This window comes from Spea bombifrons, chromosome 2, assembly GCF_027358695.1.
Source record: "Spea bombifrons isolate aSpeBom1 chromosome 2, aSpeBom1.2.pri, whole genome shotgun sequence".
Taxonomy (NCBI): domain Eukaryota; kingdom Metazoa; phylum Chordata; class Amphibia; order Anura; family Pelobatidae; genus Spea; species Spea bombifrons.
The window spans coordinates 43931770-43943953 of record NC_071088.1 but is presented as its reverse complement, the minus strand read 5'-3'; the positions used below and the strand labels follow the sequence as shown (position 1 = coordinate 43943953).

At 40.7% G+C, this 12184-nt stretch overlaps 2 long non-coding RNA genes across 2 annotated transcripts; both read right to left on the bottom strand.

The window, feature by feature from the left end:
• Positions 1 to 3545: 3545 nt before the first annotated feature.
• Positions 3546 to 10005, bottom strand: LOC128474515 (uncharacterized). The gene is made up of 3 exons (XR_008346355.1): positions 9847 to 10005; positions 5657 to 5836; positions 3546 to 3881 (listed from the first exon to the last, which is right to left on the bottom strand). It is a non-coding gene; the product is annotated as an uncharacterized LOC128474515 (long non-coding RNA).
• A 26-nt stretch (positions 10006 to 10031) lies between these two features.
• On the bottom strand, positions 10032 to 11295 carry LOC128474517 (uncharacterized). The gene is made up of 2 exons (XR_008346356.1): positions 11243 to 11295; positions 10032 to 10395 (listed from the first exon to the last, which is right to left on the bottom strand). It is a non-coding gene; the product is annotated as an uncharacterized LOC128474517 (long non-coding RNA).
• Positions 11296 to 12184: the final 889 nt, after the last annotated feature.

Genomic DNA, 12184 nt, shown 5'->3' with positions numbered 1-12184 from the left:
TCAAAGAAACAGAGGTGCACATAGAAAGGAAGAGTTTATACAGAGGCCCAAATTACAGAGAAAAACATCACAAAGACGGGTCAAAAAACTTAAGCTGTGCACTGGAATACCACAGTATGGGCCAAGTTACAAACTATTAAACAGGTATCATGCAACTTTATAAATTATTACTCAAACCAAAAAGAACAAATTGCATTTTATTTGTCAGAATGGTGTCTTAGTGTGGGGACTTTCAGTCTCTTATTATTTGAACTTTACTCTTGGCTCTTCAATTTAAAATGTGATGTGGACATCCTTTATACAGATAATTACTATCATGCAAATTAAAAATTATCAGGTCACTTTAATGTGTTCTGCATTGTGTGGGCACTCCCTTCTTCATGTGTTAAGTAATAAGGACGGGCATTGTGCTCATGGAGACAGAGTGGTACCATTTAGTTTCTATAGCAGACATGTTCCATAAAAGAATTGAGTCATTAACCTGACATGATCCTACTAGAAACGGGCACTGCTTGGGGAGAATCATGAATCAATAAGAAGGTAGAATTATTTTTGATAACTCCTAGAGCATTTATGGAGACTGGTGATTGGGTAACCTGTTTAAAATTGAAGCAAGTTCTCAACTTGTGTCTGCACAAGGCTTGACTTCAAGTCCAGCTCCAATAGCTGGCCCTGTGTCTGGGTCAGTTCCTCCCATCCTACAGCAAGCTCATCCACCACAAATGCAAATGTAACTCTCTGACAATACAGATCTCATGGAAACTGTTTAAATTCATTAAAAAAGTACATACATACACTTGACCCAACATATATAATGATACTTTTGGATATGGTAAGGGATACCACCATGAAAAATGTATAGCATTATTTAAAGAATGAGCTATATTGGTGTAAATAAATTCAGCATTTTTTTTAAATATGCATGGAAACAGATGGTAGCATTTGATTCCGATATGTGTTTGCCTTTTACTGACAAATTTGATACTAATATAGTCTCCAAAAAGACAAAGCGATGTTGAGAATTACAAAGAAATGGAACATAACATAAAGGGCAGGCCATTGGGGGCCATCTGTATAGTAACCAACCAGTGCAGTCCGAGTCATGGAATTCCTGCTATAATGATCTTATAATGTTGTGTTATGGATGGTGGGCACAGAGGAAATAAATGATTCATCAAAGAGTGCCTATGCCTAAACAGTGTATTTGGAAGAAATACATTTCCAGTGGCTTCTTACAACAAGCCACATGTCCTAAGTGCTAGAGAATAATTTCACATTTCCTCTGTTTGGATACAAGGCTGCATAATGTCACTTATCACGCTTGTTCATCTGGTGTAAAACCCTTATATGTATTTTGGTTTTGCTAGTTAATTATGCTACAACATAGTCTGAAACAGTGTCCTATCATTGTTCTTGCTGATTGGAGCGTCCCACTAGTTGCTATGGTGATTAAGTTCACTTTTCAAACTTTGAACTACAATCACTTTTTTCACATAATAGATAATACCCCTTGTTTTGATATGGGCAGTATACAGTATTGATCAGTAAATAAATAAAAAAATCATAGTACTTACATACCCTTTTCTCATTATGTTCCTTTAACTTCATTCACATCCAGACTTACCTTAAACCATCCTGGTTTCCTTTTTTCATCTTTGGGCTGCCGCAATTCTTACTCCTAAAACACTGATTTCAAATGGTGCTAGATACTGCATTGGTTAAATCTAAGTCACCACATGAAACCAGCTTCCGGGAGTAGACAATGTCCATTCCACCAGGTCACAGTATCCAGTGCAGCTACAAACAAATGAAAGAAAACATGAGACAACATTTCTAGGTCACTGAAATGTCTTGCTTAGCTTAAGTTGTTCTTGATAATTATATTAATTTGACATGGGATATATGCCTTTAAGGAAAATTTTGTAGTGGAACCTAGGCACACGATACCAGAGAGAATCTGGCAGTGGAACGACAGAAAGAAAACCTGGAGAAAAGATAAAAGAGAGGGGAGGGGAAATGGACTGATGGAAAACAAATATGGGAGTATGGTTAAGATTAGACTTGTGCATTCGTATTCGCGCGAACATGAAAAATGAACACAAAGGGTGCATTTTCGTTGTTCAGCCCAAATACCGAACATACGAACATGCCGACGGCAAGACGAAGAGACACAACACGAATAATCTTTGTGTTCGTCTTCGTTTACTAATCTCCCTGGTCCCTTCCGCAGGGAGATTTGTCTTCCCCTAGCCTACCTTATCTATGCAGCATCGCAGGGGTTAACGGGAGCGGAAATCCGTAGGTTCGCCGCCAGGAGTTAAAGGGCCATGCGAACGACTATCGATTGATGCCAGAGGAGGCCCCCTCAGGCAACCAATAGACTCACTCGCACGGCCCTTTAACTCCTGACGGCGCAACTTGGACTGGGACCATGGTCTCCCGGCTCCAGGAGTTAAAGATCCATACGAGGGACTCGTTCGTACAGACCTTTAACTCTTGGAGCCAAGTTGCAGCACCAGGATTTTAAAAGTCTGTATGAGCAACTCTATTGGTCGCCGGCAGGGAGCTCGTCTACCATCAACCAATGAAGTACAGGAGGCCCTTGCCGGCGACCAATAGAGTTGCTCATACGGACATTTAAAATCCTGGCGCCAAAGCTGCTGTGTGGTGCATACCGTGTTAACCCCGTATTAACCCCTTCTACAAAAACGGCAAAAAACGAAGAAAAATAACGGACACGAAAAATGTACACAAATATTCACCCGAACCGAACACAGGAACGGGTGAAGACGAACACGAAGAGTTGGCTGGCGCCCATGTCTAGTTAAGATGCAGAAAGAGGGGGCTAAGGGTCAAGGTAGATTAAGGTAGAAAAGAGAGGCAGGGATAACCGGGGTTGGAAAGGACAGTTGTAAGTAGAGAGGATGGGGGGTGGATCCAGAGAATCATTGCACTGGTTATTTTGATTTTTCAAAATCCTCCTGGACAAGTTTCTAGCATAATTTGCTCATGTTCATATTTCACCAACTCTAATCATTTGGGGTTACTGGCTGGTAAACATGAACTTCCGTACATGTATGGCAGAACTGGAGCATGCATTCTTCCGCTGTTGGAGTTAGAAAATAAAGCTTCTGTCCCAATATCCCCCTTGTCTCATTGCCTTTCTACGGAAAGCTGGAAGCGTAAGGAGATACACCATAGCCTAAAGCACGGGCTAACTCCTCAGCGTAAGTGGCTTCACAGAAAAGTCGTGCTATACTTGTGTAAGAGTGGGGCTAGCCCCAGACAGCCTTTAGTTGGACGATAGAAAAAACAGGCCTAGAGACCTAGGGAAGCAGGGCTTCACCCAGAGACTCTGGGTCAAATCGGAAGAGTTGCCAGGTGTGACGTAGGGTTATGTACAAAACAGGATTTTGGTGCTACCAATGTTCCTTCTGGTTGAATAATTTTACAGTATGCTTGGGGTATAAGTTTCCAGTTGTTAACATAAGAGATGTAACACAACAGGTTTTGATTGCTAAAATGCAATGGAGGGCAAAGCATTAATAAATCTAAAAATCCATTACTGTTTTTAGTTATTTTAAATGCAAAAATGGTTGGCTCTCTGACATATTACATAAAGTTCCCACTTACTGCCCACAGATAATTTTACTAAATGTCCTATTTACTCTCATGGACAACATCCGTGACCATTCAGATTCCAGTATGGTGAGACTGCTATTTTTGGATCCCAACAGTAAACAACGCAGTTTGTAGACAGAAAGGGCATTCCACGTGCAGATTATTGTCTGTATAACCTCGTGCTCTGGTTGTGCTTCTCTCATTCTGTCAACAGCACAGCTGCAAAACTCAGCCCAGGCATCTGACTGACTGTTCCAGCGCTGCATATTGAAACAAAACAAAGTTCATAGTTATTATAAACTAAAAAAAATATATAGTTTATTTTAAAAATATTAAGCTAAAGGAGACCCACTTGAATTAGCTTATTTAAAGGAAAAACAATTTCTCTCTTTGAGCATAAAATACAATGCTGCATACAACAGTGTAGGTTACCATTGACAAAAAAACAGGTTTTATGCCATTTTTCCCAATACAGACCTTAACAGGGGTGGCCTGTTATGAGCTTCAGTTATATCTGACATTTGAACTGGAGATGATAAACTGCTTAGATATAATGTAAGGAACTTTTTTTTTATTCAGAGGGTGGTAGATAAATGCACAGACGTTGCTACAGGGGGCAATTTGGACCCCCAGCTGCAGGATCAAGATGCACAGTGCCTTCTAAATGTATGGGCCTGTGTTCTAGGGGCCCCGTGGCGAAGCAATGTGATTCCCCACGAAGCCCCTAAAACAGTAGCGTATCTCTATGGGAGGGGGCGAGTAGAGAGCCAGCTCCCCTAGCCCGGTCTTCAGGGCCGCGCCGAGGCAGGAGCAAGATTGTGATCTCCCCTGCTGATCAAGCGGCCGCTAAGCAGGGCTGGTTGCGGAGATCACAAACCCCCTCTAACTGGCCCAACATTATGGGGCGCGGAGTCTGTCACTTTAGACCTCGGCTTCCTTGCTCCCTAATAAGTGTACGCGTATACAAATGTGTGTATGGACAGGCTTGTGTAAGGGCAGTATGTGCATGTGTGTGTTAATGGGCAGGTATGTGTAAAGGCATAGTGTATGTGCAGTCGTGTGAAAGGGCTGTGTATGTGTATATGTGTGTTTATGGACAGGTGTGTGTGTAAAGGCGGTGTGTAAGGGCAGTGCATGTGTGTGTGTTTATGGGCAGGTACCTGTAAAGTCAGCGTGTATGGGCAGGTGTGTGTAAAGAGCAGTGTGTGCGGGCAGTCATGTGTAATGGCAGTGTATGTGTGTTTATGGGCAGGTGTGTATAAGGGCAGTGTTATGTGTATATGTGTGTTTATGGGCAGGCGTGTGTAAGGGCAGTGTCAATAAAATAACCTCTGTAAAAAAAAAAAAAAAACAACAGCGGAGGGGGCTCATGATTTAGTGGTGGAACTTATTAGTGCCCCAGTTTTAACTGTGGTATCTTGTGTGCCCCCCTATTTATTGTTCCTATAGTCACCACTGGATAAATGAAACGGCTTCCCATCAAAATTGGTAGAAGCGAATATAGTAAGGGAATTTGAACACCAATGTTGTTTTTTGTATTATGGTGTTATCCTATAATGGACAACTGAGAAGAGTTTTGCACATGTTTGAGTCCAGTGGACAATACTGTAATTGTGTTTATTATCAGGATTTAGTACTAGTGATAAAGTCTAAACCATTCTTATTTAATTTTACTTTACAAATTGAGGGGATCTTGTTTATGCTACTGGAACAGTCCATATAACAGTAATAATATATTTCCCTTACAGCCCAAATAAATAAAACTAGCCAGCCTATAAACCTATTAATAATAGAATCTGACTGTTAACCAAACTTTAAGTTAGTGTTGCTGCTTTGATTTCTGTTGGTTTAGTATACTTTCCAATATGTTTGTAGGGTTTTAACATCTGTGTATAATTAATGGTGGGAAATGTAAATTGAAACGTCCTGCAGGACTTGCTTTGTGTAATATGATTAGACATGCTCATTGATTGTTCTCAGGATTGCCCTTTGTAAATTTGAACACCCAAAAATAGGAAATTATTCTCTCTTGTACCTGAGTGCGTCGGAGCTCATCCTCCTTTTCCTGTTTCCTTTAAGGAGCCGTGGCGCATATAGGTAAAGGTAGGCATGTTCTTTGTGGCTGTGCCAGAGTCAGGTGGGTTTGGTCATACGGGGCATGCCATTTCCTACTCAGTTCAGTGTTTCTTCTTCTGCTTGGGTGTCTGTTTGTTTCCTATAAAATATTTGAAATAATACCAATTGCCCTAATTTAATCAATATCAGAAATGTGCAACAGAGTACATTATTATTATTATAATCTATTTATATAGAGCCAACAATTTACCAGCGCTTAATACAATACATATATATTCAAGGGGTATGACATTAACTATTAGGTCACACACACACACAAAAAGTCTGAAATGAAAGGTTACGCTTAACATGTTTCTAACTAAATGCAGCATTTAAAGCAACATTTCTAGTACAGTCGAAAGTCCAAACTCAAAATAATACTATATTATTACTATAATAATAAAATGATTTTGTCTCAATTATACGTTTTGCTGGTGAGGAATGAACAGACAAGGTTAAGTCACAGAGACAAAAAAAAGGACAAGAACAATAATGTGTTAGGACTTAATTGTTTAAGTTTCCAGGGAGGGACAACGTATTACCTAAGTTAAATGGAACCTTTAACATGATCAGCTGTTGTAACATAGATGTGGACTAGTACTAGTGACAATGAGACTATTGGCTTATATGATTGGTAGGGGCCTACCCGTACAAATTTTGTGAACTGGGTTACGTGTTGAATCTGGTGACGAGAGAGAGAGGTATATAAAATATATTGTCTGGTTAGGAAACTAACCATAGAGGAATGGGTTCTACATATGTGAACTAGGCTTCCAGCAGAGGTCTCCTTGTGTGATCAGGCATATTTTACACACGCTACTGCCTGATGCATGTATAGGAGTTCACCTGGATCTATAGCTGGATTTCGGGCAATATTCTTTGATTGCAACCTATTCCAGGTTGTCCCTAACATGGTTCTGCCAGCTTGTCATGACCATGCTTACATTTATTAACAGGTCTAATGATATACTGAAAACAGATCAATAAGCAATCATAAACGAACATGATACATTTTCCACCGTTAGTGGTATCCACATGGGTGATAATGACATCATGGCTAATACTTTTCAAAGAAAGGCAGCTAAATCCTGTAGCTGTGGCAGTAGCGTACCTAGTGGGGGCGGTGTATGCATTCAGTGACAGTGGATTAGTAAATGTGTGAGAGTGATGGGTGTTATGCTGTAGTTTATGCTGAATGTTTGTGAATGAGTGTGTGTGTGGGGGGGTAGCATGGCATAGGGAGGCTGTAATCACACTCCTATCATACCCAGGTTCTAGCATGTACTGACTGCCTGGGCATGATAGGAGTGTGATTGCTGTTAGCAATTATATATATATATTATTGTTGTTGATCTTTTTTTGTCCAATTTTGGTGTGTTAACCATACTTTTATTAAAAGTAGCACACCAAAATTGGACAGAAAAATTAAATAACAATATTAATATATATTGTGGTGTGTCTTGTCTGTGAGATGTACCTCTTCACAATAAAAGTAAACAGGATGTTTTACTGTTCAAATGTTCTCTCTCCATGTCCCTTTTCAATGAGCATGGGATATTTGGTCGGTATGAGCATATGACTCAACCTCAATAAAATGTATATTTGAAGGATATGTGCTTACATCCTCCTAAAAAATAACAATGCCAGACCCAGCAAGCCAACCCCCTTAAAACCAATTTGCTTCTCTTTAGACCACTTGAAATGTTGAGACACAGGAAGCATTAGTATCAAATGGCAACTTACAGAACACGGTAGTCATGAGTACTGGGCTAATCAACTAATTCTAGATTGATAAGCCATTGAACATTTTTAGTACCTTCCTGGGTTAAACAAACCAATACACCACCCTGCAAATCAAGGGGTCATCTCAGAGGGCACATGAAGGCATTCTTAAATATGAACTTGGATCCAGCTGTAAAAGCCTGAACTTTTCCTTAGTGTTATTAACATACCTGCGGACTTGCTGGGTTTCATCTGGAGTCATTTTCACTCTCTGCCAAAGTTGTGCCCACTTCTCACCACTTCCTTTCCCTTCAAAAACCCGAACCAGAACTAGCCTCTCCTTCACAGGTTATTTAACTTCTTAACGAAGAAGGTCATACGTCATTCATGTGTATCTATTGCAGGATGGCCCCTTTAATGCATATGGTAGCTCCCTTTAAATTTCCACTGTGTCAGGGGGAACACTGCAGAATTCCCTTGGCTCACTCCTCGATTTTTTTCTGTGCATAAGATGTTTTTCACTGGATACAGCTCTTTGTGCATGATATACTTACTGCCAGTCAGCTCCAGCACTGGCTTGGTGAATGCTGCAGGTGGGGGTCATGCGCAAAAAGCACCCCGATGGTTTTACTAGCAGCCAATCAGTCGTGAGAATTGTTAGACCAAATGAGGGGCATCAGAGAATGTTTTGAACAACAGTAGCTTTAGGTTTGATCACCCTGTTGGAATTAAACATGCTACAGATCCTATCAACACATGCCTGCTGCATAGGAAATCACCTCTCATATAAAAAGTTTCCTAACAGTGCAGGGATGTCTGCTGTTTAAACAAAAGAATAGGAACATAAAAAACTACAGAACTAATGACTTCCTTAAAGTGAAGACAATTTCGCTCCTGTGCAGGTGTACCGTGCAAAATTCTGTCCTGCTATGACCAGTTAGTTCCGTTAATGCTAGACTATGACTGCACTGAGAAAGGAGCCTGTAACTTCTAAAGTGCAGGTTGATTTCTGTGTACTTTTCAAAAGAAGGCAAAAACTTCTGTTTCGGTTTATCGGCACTCTATTGCCTTTGACAGCTATTAAAAGTGGTGATGCAACAATGGCAAGGGTAGAAAAATGAATTGGCAATTAACAAAAGACTTACCAAAATCTATACATTTATATGATGTTATTTGCCATCTACTGCAACACATAGGAAGTCTGTCCCGCAGTCACAGGGTTAAGTAAATCCCTGATTCCAGCTGACTCAAGGTCACAGCAAACAGAATAAACTTGTTGAAGCCTGTGACGCAGCAGAAATCCAAGCCTCACGGAAAACTGTAACACTAGACAGACTCTGCCAGCTGAAAGATGGAGCACATCTGTTCAGGACAACCAGCCTCTTGAGTCTATACAAAACAGCGCAGCCTTGTTGTATGGGACAAACATGCTTATTTAACACTGAATTAATTAGGTATTGAAACCACTCCTGTGATAGGAAAGTGAATCTTCCCAACCATTATAGCTATGAAAACGTATTTTTAACAAGACAGAGGTTTCCAACATGTCTTGTGTGAGGTGGGAATTTGTGGATATATGCTTGTTTCAGAGGATGTCCCCACAGAGTTGGTGCAATGTAATGCTAAGTGAAATGTTCAATTCCCAACTGTTTGTGTGGACAGATCCCATTTTGCCACTCTATTCTTTCTCAACAAGCTCTACCTTTGTTTCGCTTTTCAGGAAAGAGGTAGAGCTCAGCAGAACAGTGTTATTCAGGACCGCAATCCCACTTTCATCCTGTGGTGTTTGGGACACCAGAGAATTCATATTGCACCTGCACAGAATTGTGCACATGCACAGTAGCACTGCCAGTTTGAATGCCAGTCTAACTCCCAAGCTTGGCCCAGGGCATCCTAAGTCACCAAGGGTTGAAGTTTGGAAATATGTGTTTGACAGATGTGGACCACAGCGATGTGATCTTGGTGGGTGGTGCTAACAGCATTGGTTGGTGGGCTGATGATGTCAGTGTAAGGGTGGGAGGGGGAAATGGCCATGGGCCGGGAGTGGGGCACGTCTCCTCTCCTGGAGAGTTCCCAGATATGCTAATCAGTAGCCAGTGCAACATCAGGCACCAACCGAAAGTCAATACAAGATCAGATCATAGGGTTTTTAATAATAATAGTTTATGAAACCACTGGAGTTTATTCAGAACACAGTAAGCTGTGAGTGATCTCCAGGTAAACGAAAACCCCAGACATATGCTGGGAAGGGATAGCACCTTGTGGATGCCGGGAGATGTAAAGCTATGTGGTTGGCTGGCCCCTTCCTCTGTAACACAAACACTAACACACGAGCACACCCTTTTACAAACTACATCATCACTTACTCTAACACATATACTTGCTTACCTTGTGCTGAATCTGCATTCACAGCTGCCAAACTACTACTACTGAGACTGCCCCTAGACACATTTCGTGGGCCCTGTCAGCGAGGTGTAGTTGGTCTCTAGCTAGACACAGTGACCAAGTGGGAACTCTTAACTTTTAGACCTACAGTCCTCAAAAAAATGCTAAATAGAGTGTATTGATATAGCGAGAATAGAATTATCCCGCACCAGAGACGTTGTGAAAATGTCTTCATAAACCAGGGTAATACTACTTCCTGTAAATAGCAAATTACTTTTGACTCAGAACAAATGCCTTCATGGATGGGTGAGGCTAGAGTAAACTATTATTATTATATAAACAGAACTGCCATGTGGATAAATGGAAAGACGGTCACTAGCCCTAAAGTATGTGAGACATATAAGATTTCATATTCACCTTTTCCATGGTTGGGCCCTGATATTATAGGTTCAGGTCCTTAGATGTACACGTATCTTTATTGATGATGAACTAGGTAGGGACCACAATGCAAGCCCACCAACGAACCTTCAAATCTTCAGTCGTGCAATTCTGCTGCAGAAAATTGTTTAGGGCATAGATTTAATAGGTTCTTAATTACTATAATTATTAACTCAGATATCATACGCAAGGAAATCAAATCAGCCATAACCCTGTTCCCTAACAATAGCCTTTCTATAAGACCCTGACATTTTTTCTTGCCTCATAACTATCAGAAGCCTCTGCCAAAGTTAGTGAAGGGCACTTTGATCACTGCTGTGTCCAAACAAGGCATGCATCTCTCCCTGCATAAGTCCCACAGACCATGACAAAATTATAACATCAGTCTACTGGATGCAATTAGTTTTGTTTTATAGCTTTGAAAGGTTATGTTTCATATTGAGATGATAGATGCTCTGTAGTTCTAAATCGCACCAAAATATAAGTGAAACCTAAGTAGAATTTCAGTACGTATTAGTAAAGCTTGGGCAAAGATCCTCAGATTTGTCCAGACCTAAATTTGGCTATAATGCTTTATTATGATTGGGATTAAGTTATGTATCTTCATGTGACAGAATGTCGAGCTTCAGCCCTTCTCACAGAAGAAACTCCAGAGCAGAGGCCTATTGTAGTGCTTTGTTCAATCAATACAACCAACAGGCAATTATTTATGTTTTGCTGCCTCGTATATATAGCTTTTTCTCAGGTGACAGGTCAGCCTTTAGAACTAGGTTTGCAGAAGCAGCAGAAAGTTGGAGAACCGTACAACTCAGTTGGAAAATGATGGTCCAAGAAGCAATTTAATGTAGACCCTGAATTATACCACCCCTAGGAACTTAATATGTATGTATGTTTAAATACCTAGACATATACTAAAAAGCAGGCACTAAAAAGAATAATTGTCCCCCATCTATATACTTACTGGTAGTAGACACTTTATTTTAGTTCCTCTTCTTCCTTTCTGAAATCTGCATAACAAATAAAGACTTAACTGAATCATACATTGATTGTATAAGGGAACAGAGCATATAAGACTGTTATTCTAAGTACACAGTCATTTGTAGCGATACAAATTAATATGTCACTCAAATAGAAATATATCTATATCAAATAGAACATAGTGTAGGTCCCCCTTTTGCTGCCAAAACCGTCCTGACCCGTCAAGGCATGGACTCCACTAGACCTCTGAAGGTATGCTGTGGTATTTGGCACCAAGACATTAACAGCAGATCCTTTAAGTCCTGTAAGTTGCCCGGTGAGGCCTCCATGGATCGAACTTATTTGTCCAGCATAGTGATGGGAAGTTCGGATCATTAAAGTGAATCGGATCATTTCGATTCGTTCACTGAAATGATCCGATTCATGATCCGGATCTTCGGATCACTCAGTGTGTCTGCACGGAGTTACTGTTTTCCAGTAACTCCGTGCAGGCACACTAACGATTGGCCCCGCCCCTTTCATTATGAATCCTCCCCCCTGCCTCCAGTGATGTCAATGAAGGCAGAGAGTCGTTCAAAGATTCGGATCTTACAGGGATCCGAATCTTACAGTGATCCGGATCACTGTAAGATCCGGATCATTGTAAGATCCGGATCATTGTAAGATCCGGATCATTGTAAGATCCGGATCTTTGAACGACTCTCTGCCTTCATTGGCATTCTAATCATTCAGAGAATGTCACCATACTGTTATAAATAATACATTAATAATCACTGCCCCCAGGATTTACATTCCCCTTTACCTGCAACTGCACCTTAAGCTAACTTTATTAAATTAATTAAATTAACCCTCACCATTAAATTAACCCTAAACACCCCATCAACCATGACTGCCCTAAAATTAACCCTTAACACCCCATCAACCA